General features: G+C 41.8%; 1 pseudogene; it reads left to right on the forward strand.

Annotated features, from left to right (window-relative positions):
• The first annotated feature begins 17181 nt into the window (after positions 1 to 17181).
• Positions 17182 to 19527, forward strand: LOC100733648 (Bardet-Biedl syndrome 2 protein-like; annotated as a pseudogene).
• The last annotated feature ends 323 nt before the right edge of the window (positions 19528 to 19850 follow it).

A 19850-nucleotide genomic window follows, 5' to 3' on the forward strand; every position in this document is an offset into this window, starting at 1 on the left:
GGTTATGTAACTATACTCTGTAGAATATAGCAGGAGCCATTGTAGACAATATAGGTAATTTTCATTATCACTTCTCTCCTCCTTTAACAACTATTTTAGCGACTACTTCTCAATACTCATTTCCAAACATTTTAGTTTATATTATGATACTGTCATGATTTATGTCAGTGGCTCCCAAGCCTCATGAATTATAGACTGGACTAAATCTAGCATTGTGATTGGTTTGTTGTGCTTGGATTGGTGGTGTGAGCGTAGCCAGGATACGATGTAACAGGGAAGAAGGTGTGTCTCTCTCTCTTGCCAGTTTGCACCTTGCAGGTTGCAACTGCCATGAACTGCAGCCTTACCATGCCACCCTGCCTTGGAGCCAAATGAGTATGGACTGAAACCTCCAAGAACTGTAAGAAATAAACCTTTTCTTCCCTAACTTTGAGCATCAAGGATTTGGTCTCAGCAAAGAGTAAAAAGTAACTAAGACAGAAACTAATAACTACAATTGTATTCTTAAAGATGATGAACTTTGCTAAATAAAGAGTTTTTCTTTTTAACTGTAAATTTAAAAGTGACTAGATAGAGCTGATTTCTCTAATTATGAAAAATTTCAAAATTCCAGAAAAGAAGTAAGAAAGGATAATAAGCAACATGTTGAGGCTAGATTTACAGGGTTGTGTAGGCAACAGAGATAATAGATCTAACATGTGAGACTAAGCTGTTTCTTATGTGGTACTTAAGGTTACCCCAAAATCATCAGTTAAGTTCTGCTACATGCAAAAGCTTTGTCTGGTTTCCTCTGAAAGAAATGGTGAAGTATAAAGGACCATTTTTGCCTTTCCCCTAAAATTACAGCAAGGAACTGTATCTCTATAAGATAGTAAGGAACAAAGAACAAAAATTCCCAAGAGACAAGCAATCAAAGACAGAGGGATCCATATAAATATGAAACTATCAGAGATCTTTTTAAAATTATGAGAAAGTTTTAATCCTAAAATTTGTATGGTGAGGATTTGGATTTTTTTTTTTTTTTTTTTTTTTTGTCGGAAAGTTAAGTACCCGGTTGGCAACAGAGGACCACTGTTCAACAAAATCACAACCATTACCAAAAATTTTAATATGAAAACTAAAATTTAAAATTGGTTCTGTGGGGCTGGGGATTTAAGCTCAGCAGCATAAGCACCTGCCTTGCTAGCAGGCGGGTGTGAGTTCGATCCCTGGTACCGATAAAAATGAAAAAGACAAAATAAAATAAAATTGGTTCTGTATGTAATAGGCTCTGCCCTAAAAATCTTTAAATATATCACTTGATATAATTTACACAATAGTCTTATGCAGTGAGATCTATGATTGTCACAGTTGATACACTGTATCAAATTGAGAAGTTTAGAAGTTTAAGAGACTCAGCAGGGTGCCAGGATCCTTACTTTGTAAATATGCTCATCCTGCGCAAGAGGAGGGCACAGAGATTTTGTGAGTGCTACACCTGCCCCGGGGGGTGGGGGTGGGGGATAGCCTGTGTACAATATAAAGGAAGAGGCTTGCTCTCCTCCCTTTTGCTCTGGCTGCTGCCTTGAAGTGTTACCCCAGTGCCATGCCACCCTGCCTTGGAACCAGCTGATTATGTACAGAAACCTCCAAACACTGTAAGCTAAATAAACCTTTCTGATAGATCTGGTCAACAGTGACCAACCCCTCTCCCCACCAATGTAAAAGTGTCCCACACCCAATCTCAAGCCCCCTTGGTAGGAGACTCTAATGGTCTCTTACCCTCTGCCAAGTAGCAGGTCCATGGTGCTCATTCTAGTACTCAGCCCTTGCTCCCTTACTGATCTATCTCATCTCAAGCAGCATCTTGGTTCCTTCATGAGTGACCCCCAAAAATATATCAGGGAGTTCACACACATATCCCACACATGTCAGGTCACCTGGAGAAACATTTATACTTTTAACCTATATCCTGACTCCTAAAAAGGAAAAAAAAAAAAAAAAAAAAACAAGCTGTGTGGTTGACGGCCCAAAATCATGCTTATGAGGCCAGACAGAGAGGGATCCAACCTTTCCCCTACGTTCAGAAGCTGTCCCCAACACTGACCCAGACTGGAACTATCAGCCTATGGCAGCTGGATCCAAGTCCAGGGATCGCATACTACTCTGCCTCATAGTGGGACTCAAAAACTGTGCCTATAGGGCTGTTCATTAGGATAAACTCAGAGAAATCACACAAGGCCCCAATGAATACCTGCTGCCTTCCTGTCCCAACTCTCAGAAGCTCTTGAAAAATTCACCTCCCTGGAGCCCACCTTGGAGAAGGGGCAACACTTAGTTAATTCCTACTTCATCTCAATCCCAACCAGACATAACAAACTCAAACACCTGGAGGGTGGCCCCCATACTCCCTTCTGAGACTTAATTAATCTGTCCTTTAAGGTCTTCAGTAACAGGGAGGAAGCCAGAAAGGAGGAAAAATTGGCTCAAACAAAATGTCAATACCAGAGGGCCCTCATGATGCCCCACTCAGTCTTTGTCTTCCCAAAACAGCCCTTCTGGCCCTTGTTTCAAGTGTGGCAAGTAGGGCCACTGGGAAAAGGAATGTCCAAACCCCCAACTACCCCTAATGCCTGGTCCTGAATGTAATCAAAAGGGCCATTGGAAGATGAATTGCCTATTCCTGAAAAAGCACAAAGGCACCACTCCCAAAAAGCCCCCTCAGAGTTCTTATCCAGCCCCGTTGCTGGACCTGTCAGGCCTAATGGGAAATGAGGGTGCTGATTGATGGGGTCAGGGCTCTACACTGCCTGTGCGAGATGGTGTCACACCCAGCTGTCATCTGCGGAGCCTAGGGTGAGGATATCTGTGGCAGGTAAGCCAATTGTTTTCGTTATCAATATGTGAGCCTCCTGGTCAATCCTCCCTAGTTATTGGGGGCCAACATTTTCTCTCAGGTCTCTGTAGTGGGAGTGGAAGGGCGTCCTTAATACTCTGGCACAACTGGACTCCTACCTTGTCTGCTGGGGACTTACTTATTCACTCACTACTTTCGGATCACACCTTCTTACCCAACAGCTCTATGGGGACAGATGCACCCTGCACACTCCAGGTCACACTTTCCTTCCCCAGACACCTCAGCCCCTTCTCTTATTCTAGCACTCCTGTCCGAGTTACCTGATAAAGTGGGCACAATTTTATGAGATACCTCCCAGCCACCAAGTACCCATTTTCCTTGGAATAAGATAGACTCCCAAATCTGGAACACTTCCTGACCATGGATAGCCAGCCACCACCCACTGGTTCAAGTACGCCTGCTAAATCTTTCTACTTTCCAAAATCACCCCTAGTTCCCTATCTCACACCAACATCATTTGGGACTGAAGCCCATAATCAATAGACTTCTTCAGCCCCAACTACTATACAACTCCCCCATCCTACCAGTCAAAATGCCAAATGAGACCTATTAGCTAGTACAGGATCTCAGATAAATCAATTTGGCCATCTGCCTTGTCACCCTAATAGTTCCCAACACATACAAATTACTCTAAACAACAATCTGCCCCACCGGCTACCACCCATTTCACTGTCTTAGACCTTAAAGACACTGTCTTTACCATTCCTTTATGCCAACTTCTATCCGTTTTCACGTGGGAGAACCCAATACTAAAAACTACCCAACAGGTCACCTGGATGGTCCTCCCCCAAAGTTTTCAAGACAGCCCACATTACTTTAGCCAAGCACTCACAGCTGATCTAGCACATCTAGACCTCTCCCCAAGTATCTCCCTCCAGTATGTAGACAAACTCTTCCTCTGTAGCCCCTCATTAGAAACCTCTTATGCACATATCACTCTTCTCCTAAACTACTTAGCCTCCCTAGGGTATTGGATTTCAAAAGACAAAGCACAACTCTCTCATCCAAAGGTTACACACCTAGGCTTCAGCCTCACTCCCTCCTCAAAAGACCTCATCATAGACCGCAAACAGTGCTTTGTGCCCTGCTTGCACCACACACAAAACGTCAAATACAGTCCTTCCTGGAGCTAACAAGCTACTTTAGGCTATGGATTCCTAACTTTTCCATGCTGGCCAAACCCTTTTATTAGGCAATTCGTGGGCTGATTGACGAACCCATTTCCAACCATCTGCCAGGCATTCACCACCATCCAATCCAGACTACTGCAGGCTCCCGCACTGGCTTTGCCTAACTCAAATAGACCCTTTGATCTCTACACCTCAGAAGCCCACAGGATGGCAGTTGGGGTTCTAACACAACTAAAAGGGCCAACCCCAGTACATTCACCTCTCTCTCTAAACAGTTAAGATGCCAGAGTCAAGGGATGGTTTCCTTGTCTCCGAGCACTGGCTGCCACTGCCATCCACGCACAAGAGACCTCCAAAGTCACACTCCAAGGACATGTAAACATCCACTCCACACACGGAATGACTGATTTACTTGCACACCAGTTGCTTCACCTGTCTCCCTCTCGCCTCTACATGTTACCTTTCTAGAAAACCTACCCATAGACTTCCGGGAGAACATGGCGGATAGATAACAGCAACTACCGGAGGCTCTCTGAAAGGCTCGGCTCAGAAATCAGGAATGATGCGGACTAAAGAGACATGAGCTGGTAGAGATATGCTCTGCTGACTCAGGAACGAACTGGGCTGAGAGAAACCAACTTGGAATGCAGTCCTGGCGCTAAAATAGGAACAGAAAAGACTCGGTGTGGAGGCTGGACCCCGCACCATTGGAAACCGCGGTTTGGATTTCCCGCCGCTCGGCGGCTGGCTGCCTCCACAGCGGCTCGGCAAGGAGAGACGCGCAGAAGCTCTGGGAACGGGAGTCTGCGAACGGAGTCCGAAAACAGGACGGACAAGGAGGCGTACACTGACTGGTGGTGAGGTGAGTGAGAGAAACTGACACTCTACCACAGTTTGACTCCAGCGGAGGACTTTCTGGGCTCCGGCAGTCCTGTAAGAGCAGGGCGCGGTGGCGACTCCAGCCACACATTTCCCTCTCGGACGGGATTGGTGAAAAGTGCCTGGCCTGTATGACGCTGCAGGCAGACTTGGTAGGCTGGCCTAACCCAGATCCCAGAGCCTGACGGTGGCCCGGAGGGGTGACTCCTGCATAGGCTGCCTCGTCAGTAACTCCCTGGTGCGCAGCGGTGGGCGGGAACACCTAGCCAGCGCAATTTGATCAGGCTGTGGCTGACAGGCAGGGAAGCTGGGCCTCCTATGTAAGCTTGCATTTTATAAGGAACAGAGAATATGGGGAAGGGAAGCAACAAGAAAGGCTCCTCGGCCCCCAATTCTGAGAAACAGGCAATAGCGGACACCGCACCGATAGACATTAAGCGCCATATAGAGAGCCTCATAGACCAATTCAGGAATGAAGTTATCAACGACCTGAAGCTAGAAGTATGCAGAATAGTTAGAGAAATGCTAAGCACCACCCAGGAAAAAAACAGATGGTGGAATGGAAGAACAGAAAAAGAGGGGAGAATTGTTTGATGGAGAAAACAGAGAAAGCATAGAGTACGTGAAGCAGGTTCAAAGGGACTATCAAGAAATTAAGAAGTCTATCCAAGACTGGCATAACAGCTTGAAAGAAACTAAGGACAGACTATCTGAGCCTGAGGGCAGACTTGTAATATGGGAGAATGAAATGAAAAACTTCTTAAAAATAACAAAGAAACAAACAGCAATAATACAAAGACAAGAAGATGATAAGAGGAGCCATAACTTAAGGATTAAGAACATAAAAGAAGAAGTAGGGACACAAACAAATGAACTACAAAAGCTACTCACAGAAATAATCCAGGAGAATTTTCCTAATTTAGCAAAAGGTAAAGATACTCAGATGTACGAGGCATACAGGACCCCAGCTACCTACAACCCTAACAGAGAAACACCCAGGCATATAATAATAAAAATTCCAGAAATTCAATACAAGAACAGAATATTAAAAGCTATAAGAGACAAGAAACAGACCACTTACAAGAGAACACCCATCAGAATTACAGCAGATTTCTCTGCACAAACCATCAAATCACGAAGAGCATGGGGGGAAATAATTCAAGCTTTGAAAGATAATAATCTCCAGCCAAGATTGAGATATCCTGCACAACTGTCCCTGGAAATTGATGGAAAAACAAGGTGCTTTCAGGATAAAGAGGAACTGGGGGAATTTGCAACCACCAATTCAACCCTACAGAAAGTATTGCAGGATATTCTAAAAAAGGAAAAATACAAAGAACCCAGAAATAGTGGCGGGGAGGCCACAATGAATGGAACAGAGAACAAGATGAAGAAGACAAACTGACAGCTACTGACAGAAAAAGAGCTCAACAGAAATGAGACAGAGAAGATTGGATGATAGGAACAGCTATTTTAGAGAAAATGACATCTTAATATCTGATTTAGTATCATCTTGTTTTGAAGTCTCATCTAGCTTTTGTTCTTCTGTCTCCAATGGTCTAAACAGGTTGTATCTTATTGGATTTTATTATGTATGATAGTATAAGCAAAAACCTTTTAAAGACAAGGAGATTATACAGAAACCATTGTTCATTTTCTGTTAGTCGATTCTAAATACTCTGTAATGCTGTCATTCTCTTAAATGGTTTTACATTGTTTTGATATACTTAATGCTACAGTATACGAAGTTGTACTCAAGGACTTCAAGGAAAGAGTCAATATGGTAACTACTTTTAGGTCGGAATTATCCGGTGGTGAAACACTATTCTGCTTAAATGGTTATGTTTTGATCTGCGCTGTTTTGCTGTTATGCCCTCTTTTTTCTCAATCTCCACTCCATTATTTACTTTTTTATTTTTATCTGTTTAATTAAAGGGAAAAAATAGCAGGATATAATATAGTAACCCACTTTGACTTTCTATTATCTCGATTTGAAGCCCTGTATTACTCACCATCTTGTTTTTGACTGATGTTCCCCTATTCTGTTTTGCTGGATAGTATCAGGTTCGAAAGTTTAGACATCAGCTGAGAAGATAATGAGATTCATTATAACGCCCATTCTTGTTGACTTTTATCTACTTTTGAAGACCTACAATGTCTCCAGTGTTTTGGTTTTGTCGGTTTTGTTCTTTACTATTTTGTTCAATTGTATTATAACTAATGATATAGGCAATTCTATTAGAGATAGCGGGAGGCATTATGGTAACCATTGTTGATCACCTTGTATTATGTTTTTATATTATCTATTATGTCCACCCTTTTGACTTGACTGATTCTGTTCTGTTATGTCTCATTTGGTTTTACTCTCTTCCAAAAAAGCAGTAAGAACCATGGGAGCAATGAAACCCAAAATGTGTAATAGTCATTGTACAAAAGAGAGGAAAATAAAGTGCTTTAAACTATATAACTGCATGTATATTTAAGTGTATAAGATAGAAAATGATATCACAGAGTTTTATTGGATCATTGAACAGAACTGTTTGCAGTATCATTGTTGGAATGTCCACTCTACAAGCTTTAATTTTGTGACTTGAACAATTATTTCTAAGATGGCAATATGTAATCCATTAACTAGTGATTTCCTACTGTTCATTTTTTTCTTCTGTAAATCTGTATAACTTGTACCCTTTTACTTTTTTTTCTTTTCTCCTTAAATAAAAAAAAAAAGAAAACCTACCCATAACTCTAAAACCTGGTACACAAATAGACCCTCTCTCTCTCCTCCCTCATGATCCCTCTGCACCTGCCCACCAGTGCCTTGAAACCCTCAAAGACTTTGCTGCATCAACACTAGATGTCTTTGAGCAGCCCATTATTGGTGCGACATATACTTGGTTCATTGATGGAAGCTCTTCACAACATCCTCCCCACTCCGAGCAGGATGTGCTATAGTCTTGCTTAAAAACACTATTGAGGCAAACCCCCAACCCAGGCACTAATTCACAAAAAGCAGAATTGATAGGTTAATATGGGCCCTCACCCTAGCACAGGGAACTACCATAAACATCTACACAGATTCTACGTACACCTTCCATATCACTCACCATCATGCTGCCATCAGGAAGGAGCGAGGTCTTCTAACCACAAAGGGGACCTCCATCCAAAACGCTAAACTGATAGTCTCCATCCTTAAAGCTACACTTTTCCCAAAACATGTGGCCATTCTTCACTGCAAAGGCTATCAGACCTCCACTGATCCCATATCCACAGGAAATTCTTTAGCCAATTGAGCTGCCTAACTGGCTTCCCGGGAGGACTGGAACCCCTCTTCTTCCAAGGGCTCACAACAGCTAGCCTTATCCCTTTTAGATGCTCCACCCCAGATATATAACATTACCTACCCTTGTTCTCAGTACTCACAACTTCTGTATTGGGGGCTACCCTGGGGGCCTAGGGATGGCTCTTATGTGACAGATATGGCCTCCCAGAAGACCAGCCATCAAATCTATTACGCAGGATAACTCTACTCTACATATGGGATGGCAAGCCCTAAAGAGACTGCTTGACCCAATCAAGCAATCTAAATTGCTACAACAGCTGTCAGGTGTAAGCCCCTTTCAACTGATTCTGGGATGGCCCTATCTCCTACAGATGCCTCCTACAACACCCCACTCTCTGGCTGACTACCTACCTTTTCTCTCCCTCATGCATGAGATACTTTGCTTGTTCACAGGACAAAGTATCCCCAAACTTTGCAAAGGTGTTACCCTATTACAGGTCCAGCCAGGAGACCAGCTGTTCCTTTGGGATCTCATAGCATCTGGCCACCAATACAAGTGGACAGGTCCATATACAGTGATCCTCAGCACCCCAACAGCAACAAAGCTTCTAGAAAATCAGGCCTGGGTCCACCTGTCCACTTTAAAGAGAACTCCCCTGGAATGCGCCAACATGACCATCACCTCAGATAGGGCCTCACTGGATGTCACAAATGCTCAGTCCCACCAAAATTCTCTCAAAACGTGCCTTCTTACCTTCTCTCCCTGAACATGATGAACCAAACTCTCCTAGCTCTTAGCCCTCTGCTCTGCTGTTGGCCATGGGCCACTCCCAAGAACACTGTTTTACAAGTTTATACTCTCCATGGGCCCGACCCCAACCCAGGAACAAACCTTCCAGAGCTTCCTGGGAAGATGGTGTACTAGCCTAGATACTGCCCATGCAGAGTGTCCCTGGGATTTGATGCCTGTGACTTAGAACCCTTCTTATGTGCTGAACTGGGTTACCAGGTGGGTTACTCCTCAAATCAGAAGTACAGAATTCTGTCTTTTCAGTAGGCCCCAGTGTCACGTTGGGTGTTCATCTTGGGGAGACATAATCATCTACTCTGAATCCCCTAATCTGGCCTCCTGGTGAGTAGGCACAAATGACTTCAGTGACCTGTCCCTCAGCATGAGACCTCACTGTCACCCCTGTTCAGCAGGAAGTAGCCAGACAAGACTGTGTCACTCTCTCTCTCTCTCTCTCTCTCTCTCTCTCTCCCCCCCTCTGTGTCACACACACACACTCTCGCACACATATATGTATCTACAGTCTGAAATGGTAGATCTGGCCAACAGTAACCAGCTCCCCCACATTGTAAAAACCCAAACATAGGGACAAAAGGTCCATTGCCCTGTTACAAGAGTCTAACTGCAAGAACAAAGAAATATCCCTGTAAAGGGCAGCCCTGCTGCCAACCTCCTCCAGAGAAAGACACATTACATAGGCAGTACAAGAGCCACCTACAACTCTCAGCCCATGACTGAAACAGTACCTACTCCCCACCTTTTAACTGTGGTAAGAACCCTGCTCAGCCCTGACCTGGGCACCTTGCCTTGGTCTATAAGATAAAGTGCCACTTCTACTTCCTTTGATTAAAGCCCCTCGTGTCAACCTTGCAGTGTGTGTTCTGGTTCTTGGCGTGGGGTTTGGTTGCATTTATCACTTTCCTTCCTTCATTTTGGGTGTCAGGTATTTTGTTCAGCAACAAGAAAAATGTAGCCAAGATAATGATATTCCAATTTCACAAGATGAAAATGAAGCATAGAGAAATAAAATCACTTGCCCAAGGTTTTACACACCCAAGAAATGCAGAACCACACATATATGTCACTTAAACCCAGATCAGTCTAATTCTAGAACCACAGCTAGTAAAATAAATGCTTCCAAAAGTCTAAATCATTTTCATTAATATAACAGGAGAGTGATTGCACAAAAATGCAAATTCCTGGACTCCATCTACACTTATTAACTCAGAACTAAGGCTTATCCACATCTAGTAAATTTTTTTGTGGATCCAAATTATCTGTCTTTTGACAAAGTGTGATAGTGTGTATGTGATCCTTATGATGCTTAAATTTAAGAAGCACTCACGCACACACAGACACACACACAGCTTAAGACGCACAATCCTATTGCATTTGCACTTAAAAGGCTTAAATGCCCTAGACTCTCCTGCTAATACAGGACTGATCAAGGAAACTTTGAGAGTATTCAGGAAAGTAAGTCCTTAGAATCAGCACTGAAAATATATCCAGTATTTTTTTTTTTTTTTGCTATCTACTCATACACATTTGACCGGCATAGCCCCCCAATGAGACAGGAGATGCTCTTGTGGGTAACAGTTAACTGCCGCTTTATTGAGGCAGGTTCTGGCTTATATATCTGACTGTGGCCAATCACAAGCTGCCTATCTGACTGTGGCCAATCACAAGCTGCCACAGAGTAAACATCACTAGTTGCCGCGGAGAAGTTTATTTGGAGAGGGACATAACACATTGCGGAAGCTGACGTGGCTCTTGGTCCTGGGCGGAGTATGTTGAGCACCTGTGCCCAATATCTCCCCCTTTCTTTATAACTGACGCAGGGTCTCCAGGGGTCAGTGCCCCTCGTGAGGTGTCACGCTGCAGTCATGACAGTGCCTCACTACTCGTTGGTGCTCTTTTGGAGGGGGCAGGAGTATTGTTTTATGAGCCCAACTCGCATGCTCATCGACTAGGAGACCGGGGTGTCTCCTGGCCAAGGACGACACCCCCTGCGATGCTTTGCTCCACACACCTACGTCACAGCATGGCGAGCCATGCTGCCGGGCTTTGACCAGATTCTGCGACCAGCAATGCTTGTTTGATAACTACTTTGTCCCTATTCCTTTGTCTGCGAATCCAACAGAGCAGAAGTAGACTGCCGAATGCGGCAAGTGTAGCCATGGCAGCCAGAGCCCCTATTCCTGCCTATTTCTTTTATTGCGCATGAGCTGGATCACAGGAAACTCATCTGGGTCCGCCATAACTGGAATCAGTGCGAACTGGGGTACCTGCATAATGACAGCTGAAAGTGTACTGTTATCCCAACATTGTAACATATAACAGGTTGCGGTGGAGCAATTTAGAAAAGTCATATTTGTGGTGGCTTCAAACAACAGAAAAAGGTAGGGAGCTTGCAGGCAGACTGGGGTTTTTGTGATATTTAAGACCTTTTGAGACTTGTAGGTGGAGGGTGTGAAGGAATCGTTGCTCCTCACCCCTGAAACATTGCTATGAAAAACACGGACTGGGGTCTCTTTAGTCTGGCCTAATTGGAAAAGGGCTGATATATCTCCTGCTCCATGTGCTTTGAGATATCATACATTGTAAACCATTTATAGCTTCCGAGTAAGGCCCGCCTGACTTTGGGTGTCTAACTTCCTCCTTTCCAGCGGCCGCTGCGTCCGCCATTTTGTGTACCTCTTCCTCCTCTTCACTATCTGACAAGTCCTTACTCTCTGGGTCAGGGACAGCTGCCTCACCTGCGACACTGGGCTCACGAGATTGCTCGCAGGAGGATTCTGCCTGATGGTGACCAAGCTTCATGGCGCCAGCCCTTATATGGTCACGACAAGAGGCGTCTGCGAGGCAGCTCCTCACTAATGCCCAAAGGAGTCTGACTCCTGGCTCCAGGAGGCCATTTTCTGCTGCAAAGTCAAGATCTCTCCCTAATTTATCCCAGCTGGGGATGGTAACGGACCCCGTGGGACCAAACCAAGGTGCTACCTTATTGACCTGATCGAGGAAGTTTTGAATTTGTTCTCGTTTCATTTGTAATCCTTTTTCTCTCAGTAAGTCGCTTAAGGCGACTGACAGCGGCTGAGTAGTGGTGTTACCCATGTTAACGGGAATTTCAAGAGTTTCTTTTTATTTCTTTTTGTTTCCTTTTTCCTTTTTTTTTTTCAGGGACAGCTTAGTCCCCGCGCCCCTTTACGGCGCCCCCAAAACCTGCCTCTTTACGGCACCGGGAACTCTCTTTACGAGTTCCTCGACCCTTGCGACGCGTCCGCCCAAGGTTGCCCGATAGCCCCCGCCATCCGGCCCGGCAGCACCCGCTGCCTGTTACGTAGCACCCGCTACCAACGTTGAGCAGTTTAACCTGTCAGCCCCCGCCCGCCGCATAGCCCCCGCTATCGGTGCTTGACGGTTTTACCTGTTAACGTCTCTGTTCCATCGGAGAGAGAGAGAGGGTCTCAGTGCTCCCCGTACGGGCCACCAGTTGACCGGCACAGCCCCCCAATGAGACAGGAGACGCTAGTGTGGGTAACAGTTAACTACCACTTTATTGAGGCAGGTTCTGGCTTATATATCTGACTGTGGCCAATCACAAGCTGCCTATCTGACTGTGGCCAATCACAAGCTGCCACAGAGTAAACATCACTAGTTGCCGCGGAGAAGTTTATTTGGAGAGGGACATAACGCATTGCGGAAGCTGACGTGGCTCTTGGTCCTGGGCGGAGTATGTTGAGCGCCTGCGCCCGACACACATGTATAGCATGGAGTATCAATGAGAAAAGGATTGAAGATAAACTATGACTCATTGAGTTTTAATGTAGGTCATTTAACCATCCAACACTGTGTCACTCAGCTATCCTGTCCATGAGTCTGGAAAAAAGTCTGACACCTGAAACTTAAAAGAGGAGAGATTTAGTTTTGCTACATTTCAGAGGTTTTTATTCATGGTTGGCTGGCTCCAAAGCAGAAATTTCATGGCAGGAGAATATGGAGTAGAACTGCTTAGACCATGGCTGCCAGGAGGCAAAGAAAACTGGAAGAGTCAGAGAAAGATGCACCCTCCAGAGGTACACCCCCAGGGACCCACCTCCTTTAACTGAACCCTTCCTTTTAAACACTCAGCTATGAACTGAGTTGGTTAATCCACTGATGAGTAGAGTGTTTCCATTGATCAATCACCTTCCAAAGCCCTGCCTTTGAACATAAAAGACTTTGTGGTTGATGTGTTTTAGATCTGAGCCATAACAAACAGACTTATATTAACTCATTTAATTCCAAACAGCTCTCCAAACTGTGGTCTCTCTCACTTCTAAATGGTACATTAAATGACATGACTACAATCCGGCACTCTGGGAGGCTGAGACAAGCAGATCATGAGCTTGAGACCAGCCTGGACAACTTCTCTAAAAAGAGAAAGAGGCAGGTCTTAGGTATAGCTCACTGCAAAACTGCAGACACCCTGGGTACAATCCCTAGTACAATAATAATAAAAATCCATGGTTTATGTTTTCAAATTTCTTTTTTGTAGGTAGCTTCCCTATCCTTATAACTAGTCTCTTTGCCTCCTGTCCTATCTTTCTCCCATCCCTTGTAATAAATATGCTTAAATTGTAAATTAGACCATACTTAACAAAGAGTATATAAATTATAAATGTATGAATTCAGTAATGGTAATAAAGTAAAATCCATGTTCCCATAACCAGGCCATAAACAAAATATTCTCATATTCAGATGAATCCTATGACCATCTTTCATTGTCCTTACCCAAACATAAACCATATACTGAAGTGGTCACTCTCTTGTTTTCTTTTGTAATTACTATGGCTTTGTTTGCTGGGTTTTGTTATTGTTTTCCTATGTAAGCACATACTCATACATTGCATTTCTGCTTGTTTTTGAAATATAAAAGAATTTTTAAGAATTCATCTGTAACTTGCTGCCCTCATTCAACATTCTCATAGTATAATCATGTTGATGTATGTACTATAATGTATCTTGTATGTCTGTGATATTTTATATTTGTTGTGTGACTACCCAATAAATTATATATCTACTACATTTTTAATGCACTTGTAAACTGTTTGTAGAATATTTTGTATTTCAACAATGTACCATAAATATTCTTACTTATAAGCATAAAATTCATCAATTTATTTAAATACAGAGCTAATAAAGGAAGTGAGGATTTATAGAGTGTGAACATGTCCAGTTTTCCTGAGTGACAGCAAATTATTTTTAGAAGTGTTATATCAGCTTGTACATATACCAACAATGGCTAATAATTCCTACTGTTCCATATTCTTGCCTATGCTTACTTTTTTCTCATTTTTTCCACTTTAACCAATTTGAGAAGCACTTTAAATTCGCATACAGACATAATTGGTTATAATTTCATATATGGAAGGTCCATTTATGCATCCTTTTACTGAAATTTCTATTCACTACTTTTATACATTTTCTATGGTTAGCCTTCTCCATATTGAGTCATAGGTTTGCATACTTACTGAGTTCTAATTCTTTATACTCTAGACCAATACACTAATTACCTTCTCCCCAGTGAAGATTGTTTTAATAATATTTTTGATGTGTTCAACATTTTATCAGCTCTACTGAAAGCAGTTGACATATTTAAGTATAAGATGATTTTAAAAACTGTTCACACACACAAATACAGTTGTCACCACAATCACAATAATGAATATATTTCCTATCTTGACCCATTTTGGTGTATTTCCCTCTTGACCCTTCTTGACCTCTAATCACAGACAGTGACTTACTTTTTGTTATGGATTATTTTGTCTTTTACAAGATTTCTGTTTTCTATGTCTTTGGGATTTTTCCCTAAAATCTTTTCCTAGTTTAGTGTCCTAAATCATTTTCTCTACATTTTCTGCTAGTAGTCTCAAAGTTTCAGGTCTTATATTTAATTCTTTATTCTCTTTTGAGTTCATTATTGTAACTAGTGAGAGTTACGGGTCCAGTTTCATTCTACATAAGAATAGTCCATTTTTCCAGCATCGTTTACTAAACAGACTGATCTTTATCCAACAAATGTTCTTAGTACTTGTGTTGGAAATCAATTGACTGTAGAGGAGTGCACTTCTAGGCTGTCTATTCTGTTTCATTGCTCTATATGTCTGGACTGTTTTGATCACTACAGCTTTGTAGTAGATGTTGATTCTGGTAGCATATTGTCTCCCACTTTGCCCTTTTTATCAATTAAAAACTGGTGGTCAACTTAACGCCAGTCAAATTAAATCAGCATGGTGCTGAGCATTGCTAGGCCACCTGAGGAAAAGCTACCAGCATAAATAGAGACGTGGAGAAGAGCGAAGCATTGTGGGTTTCTCTAAGTGTTGCTTGAGCCAATGGTTCTCCTGGAGGAGCCCATCATGACTAGCTTCCCCAATGTGAGTTTGACCATTATCACCAGAGGAGCTCAGGACCTTGTTGGTGAGAGTGGCTGTAGTTCACTTTGGGGGAGCTCTGGTCCTTACATGAAGCATTGCTTCCTGGCCCCAGAGGGTAAGATGTGTGTCATTTGATCTCCAAGAGAAACTTGTCATGCTGGCTTTCTGTCATGTACTTGACTGACTGTTCTTATCACTGGAGGAGCTCCGGATCCACATGTAGCTAAGGTTGGCTATGGCGCTTTTCAGGACAGCCCTAATCTTTGTTTTGAGTGTGACTTCTCAGCTCCAGCATATAACCTTCAACCTGCTGGCACAGCTCCTTCACCCCACTGGCATAGACTTTCTAACTTCCACCACTGACCTTTGGGCCTTCCCGGCATGGATATGAATCCTTCTCATAGGCTCATGGGAGGCATGTCGTGGACTCTAGGACTCATGCAAGACATTGCTGTGGGATCCAGGCCATTGAGCCAATGGAATTTCATTTGGACTCATGCAAGACATTGCTGTGGGATCCAGGCCGTTGGCCGAATATTCTGAGTCTTTAGTGTTGTAACAGATTTCCTGTACTTTCTGTGTTTAATTCTTGGTGCCCATCCCAAATATAAGTTCTGTGTTCTGATTCTAACTGTTCTCCTCACAACCCCTGATTATTACAACAACCTTTTTACTTAAGAATGCTTTGGCTATTCATTTTTTTGTGTGTGGTTTTCAATACTGATTCTTTCAATCCTTAAACATATCTCTGTGTGTGTGTGCGGGTTTCCTTTAATTTCTTTTAACAATGTTTCACAGTATCAATATAGAGATTTTTCACTGCTTTGTTGAATTTATTCTCACAGTTTTTTGTTTTGGTTTGTTTGGGGAGATTTGGTAGTTACTGTAAATAGGATTGCTTTCTTGATTTTTAGTTTAATAATTAGCTATTGGATATTTTTAAAAGATAATGATTTTTGTATTTTTATTTCATATCCTACAAATTTGCTGAATTTATTAGTTATAATAGATTTTTGTGATTTTTAAGTTTTCTGTACATAAATTCATGTTATCTGCAAAAAAGGGACATTTTTACTTTCTTTTCTCCAATATAAATTTAAAACTTTTCTTATATAATTGCTCTGACTAAAACATCCAGTACAATATTCGATGAATATAGGAGTACTTGTCTAGTTTCACATTTTCAGTGTATGTTAGTTGCTGGTCTTTACTGTGTCGAAGTAGGTTCCTTTTCTACCTTATTTGTTTGGAGACTTTGTTATGAAGGAAAGTTGAATTTGATTAAGTACCTTTTTCTGCACTTATAGACATAATCAATCGTTTTTGCCTTTCATTCTGTTGATTTTGTATGTCCTATTACTTACTGTTTGAAGGTTCATTATTCTAAATACAGTCTCTTATCAAAAAGGATATTTAAAAATACATTCTTCCTGTCTGTGGTTTGTTTTCCACTCCAATTAGTGTCTGTCAAAGAACAGATATTTTTAACTTTAATGAATTTCAACTGATCATTTTTTTTCTTTCTTGGTTTGTGCTTTTACTATCATATCTAAAATTCTTTGTGTCCAAGCCTAGGGCACAAACTCGAAGCACAGGTGGCCTCGCTGGTGAATTCCATCAACATTTAAGAGAGAAATGATGACAATTCTAGACAAAGTCTTTTGGAAAAATGAAAACAGCATGTATATCTCAAGTCACTCTGCAGTGCCAACATTTTTCTACTTAAAATCAGACAAACTGCACAAAAGGAAAATCAGAGTCTAGTCAGGGTGCTGTTTGAGGGCACCATGCCCAAGTGGGTCTTTCCCGGCACCTTTCACTTAGGTGAGTGAGGTGCCAGTCCTTCTTCCCTGAGTCATTGTGGTCATGATGCTACCTGTGTTTACCTTGAAATTGTGCCACAAATCATACCCTGAATGGTGACTGTAGGGTAAGATGATAAGCCTGAAACCTACTACCCAAACAAACTCGTTTCTTTTTTTTTTTTTTTTTTTTTTTGTCTTTTTCATTTTTCTTGTTTTTTATTGGTACCAGTGATTGAACTCACGACTGCCTGCTTGCAAGGCAGGCGTTTATGCCGCTGAGCTAAATCCCCAGCCCCTCAAACACAAGTTTCTATTCACAATATTTTTACACTAAACCAGTATTTCCCAGAGAGCCCACTGGAGCCCACTAGAGACAGATGTTTATCTACTGAATATTAACCAGGCAATCAGCTGCCTGACTGCAGAACTGTTGAATACCGAGCTGGGGCATGATGCTCTTTCAGTGGGGACACAGACTAATCTTTTGGTTTATCAGATTTATTCTACAGAGATATAGCAGATGTGGCAAATGTGTGTGCTGGGACTATGAGAAATGTGTTCTCTCTTCTTGCAGTATTGATGGAAATTGTGATCTGCAGGGTTTCAATCATGAAAGAAACGATCTCTTTTGGGTGATTACTGGAAACAAAGTCCATTCTTTGGCTTTGTGTGACTTTGATGGTAAGGGAGAAGAAGAAAAAGCTTCTTGCTGGAGTGAGGATTTTGACAGCAAGTTTTTAAAGAATATGCGATTGTGGCAGAAATGATAAAAACAGAGATAATCACTTCTATGTCCCACCGATAGCAACCAATTTGGCTATCCCCTTTCCAATGACACAGTCAGAGATTAAGATGAAATACCCAATCCTGGGGAATTAAGTTCAAATATCATGTCATAAGCATTCATGCTTTTGACTTTCATTTTGATGGAGAGTGTGAACTGAAAACCAGCTGGCTTAAAGGAAGGTTGATGCTTAAAGTGGCCAAACTAGAGAAGTTATCTTTAAAGACAACTTTTCTTCTGTAATTTCTGGTGTAGTAAAGAGAGATAACAGAATGAATGGCCATATACATCTGAGGTTATCTGCCAGGCACAGCTGAAATGAGAGGACACCTCATGGACACCAGCACAGAGCAGGACCTAATCAGGCAACTAAGTTAGAAAAAGTAGAATCTGCTGTTGCAACTCCATTTCTATGAGAAAAATGCCAAGGCTGAATTGCACGGTGCACTGAATAAGGCCAATGGGCAAAGGGGCATAATCTTAGCCAATAATAGGCAGTACAGTACCCTCTCAGTCAATCTGGAAAACAGGATGCAAGCTGCACATACAGAATTATGTATTTCTAACTCAAATGACATTTTCATCCGAGTAATATTGATTTTTGCAGAGGGAATTTTTGTAGGTAGAAGCAATATGGTGTATTCCAGCATTTATAACCTCTCCGACTCTGTGTGTCCCAGTTATACCAAAGATTTCCCTGTTGATCAGTACTTGAAAACCTTGGGCATTACAAAAGCAACACCCAGTATCATGTGTTTGCCTCAACAAGATAGCTGCTCCACTTCTTCTGTATGCACTGACCAGCTCAGGCTCAGCGAATGCCTTGGTTGTGTTAATTTTATCTTCCAGAAAGGGCACAGAGGATTGGTTTGTGCCCTATGGTCAACCAGAACTTCTGCTAACAGAAGACATTCAGTATGCTCTATTTCAATTGTGTTTCATATCTTTATGGAATATAAAATATTTAAAATATAAAGTATTTTAAATATAATTATAAAACTAAAACCTAGAGGAGAAATTACTATAAATTCTGATGATATTGATTTGGCTAGCAATAGTATTCAATCAATGGCATCACTTTTTGCTGTTAAAGACCTTCAGGTAGAAATGAATGTTCCTATATACCTTGAGGAGTTATGAAAGGTACTAATTAAGGTTGATGAATACTCAGTGGATCACAAGCTTAATTCTGACATGGCCGATAATTCTAATGAGATCCAAAATCTGCTGGTTTAAGCTGAGAATGTTTGTCTGATGAGGAATATGAAAACAATGAAGAATCAGTGTATGGAACTCCTTATTCCTGTAAGGACTCCTTATGGAGTCCTTATTAAGGACTTGTTAAGTGGATATAAAATTCACTGTGAGAATCACACAAAACTATTAGGAAACCTCAAAGCAATAAATCAAGTGATTCAAAGAACAGGTTGTTTATGTGTTAGAAACCAAAGAATCAGGTGATAACTGCTTCTCAGGATGCAATTTGAAGTAACAACATCAATGTACTGTTCAGAATTACTTGGGTGGGAACAGCTCCTTCATAGCAAAGTAAATAGGGAATCAAGATCCTAGAAAGGGTTTTTCCCTAAAAATCTTGATTCATTAGTTTTGGATCATGTCCTGGTGAGCACAGAGGCCTAAGAACAAAAACAAACCTTGGTGAGCTGCACAAATTAAAGCCAAAGCATTACATCTGAAAACTGAAATTCCTTTCTTTTTTTGTTTATGTATATGAGTAACTGAATAAATTATAACTTTTTTCCTTGAAATTATAATTAAATTTTCAAGTAAATATGTTTTCATTGCAATTAAGAGATATTATAAAAAAGAAAACTACAGACTAATCATGAATATACTTGCAAAAATG

This window comes from Cavia porcellus, unplaced genomic scaffold, assembly GCF_034190915.1.
Source record: "Cavia porcellus strain 051 isolate PalLab524CR breed Dunkin Hartley unplaced genomic scaffold, mCavPor4.1 scaffold_1, whole genome shotgun sequence".
In the NCBI taxonomy this organism is placed as follows: domain Eukaryota; kingdom Metazoa; phylum Chordata; class Mammalia; order Rodentia; family Caviidae; genus Cavia; species Cavia porcellus.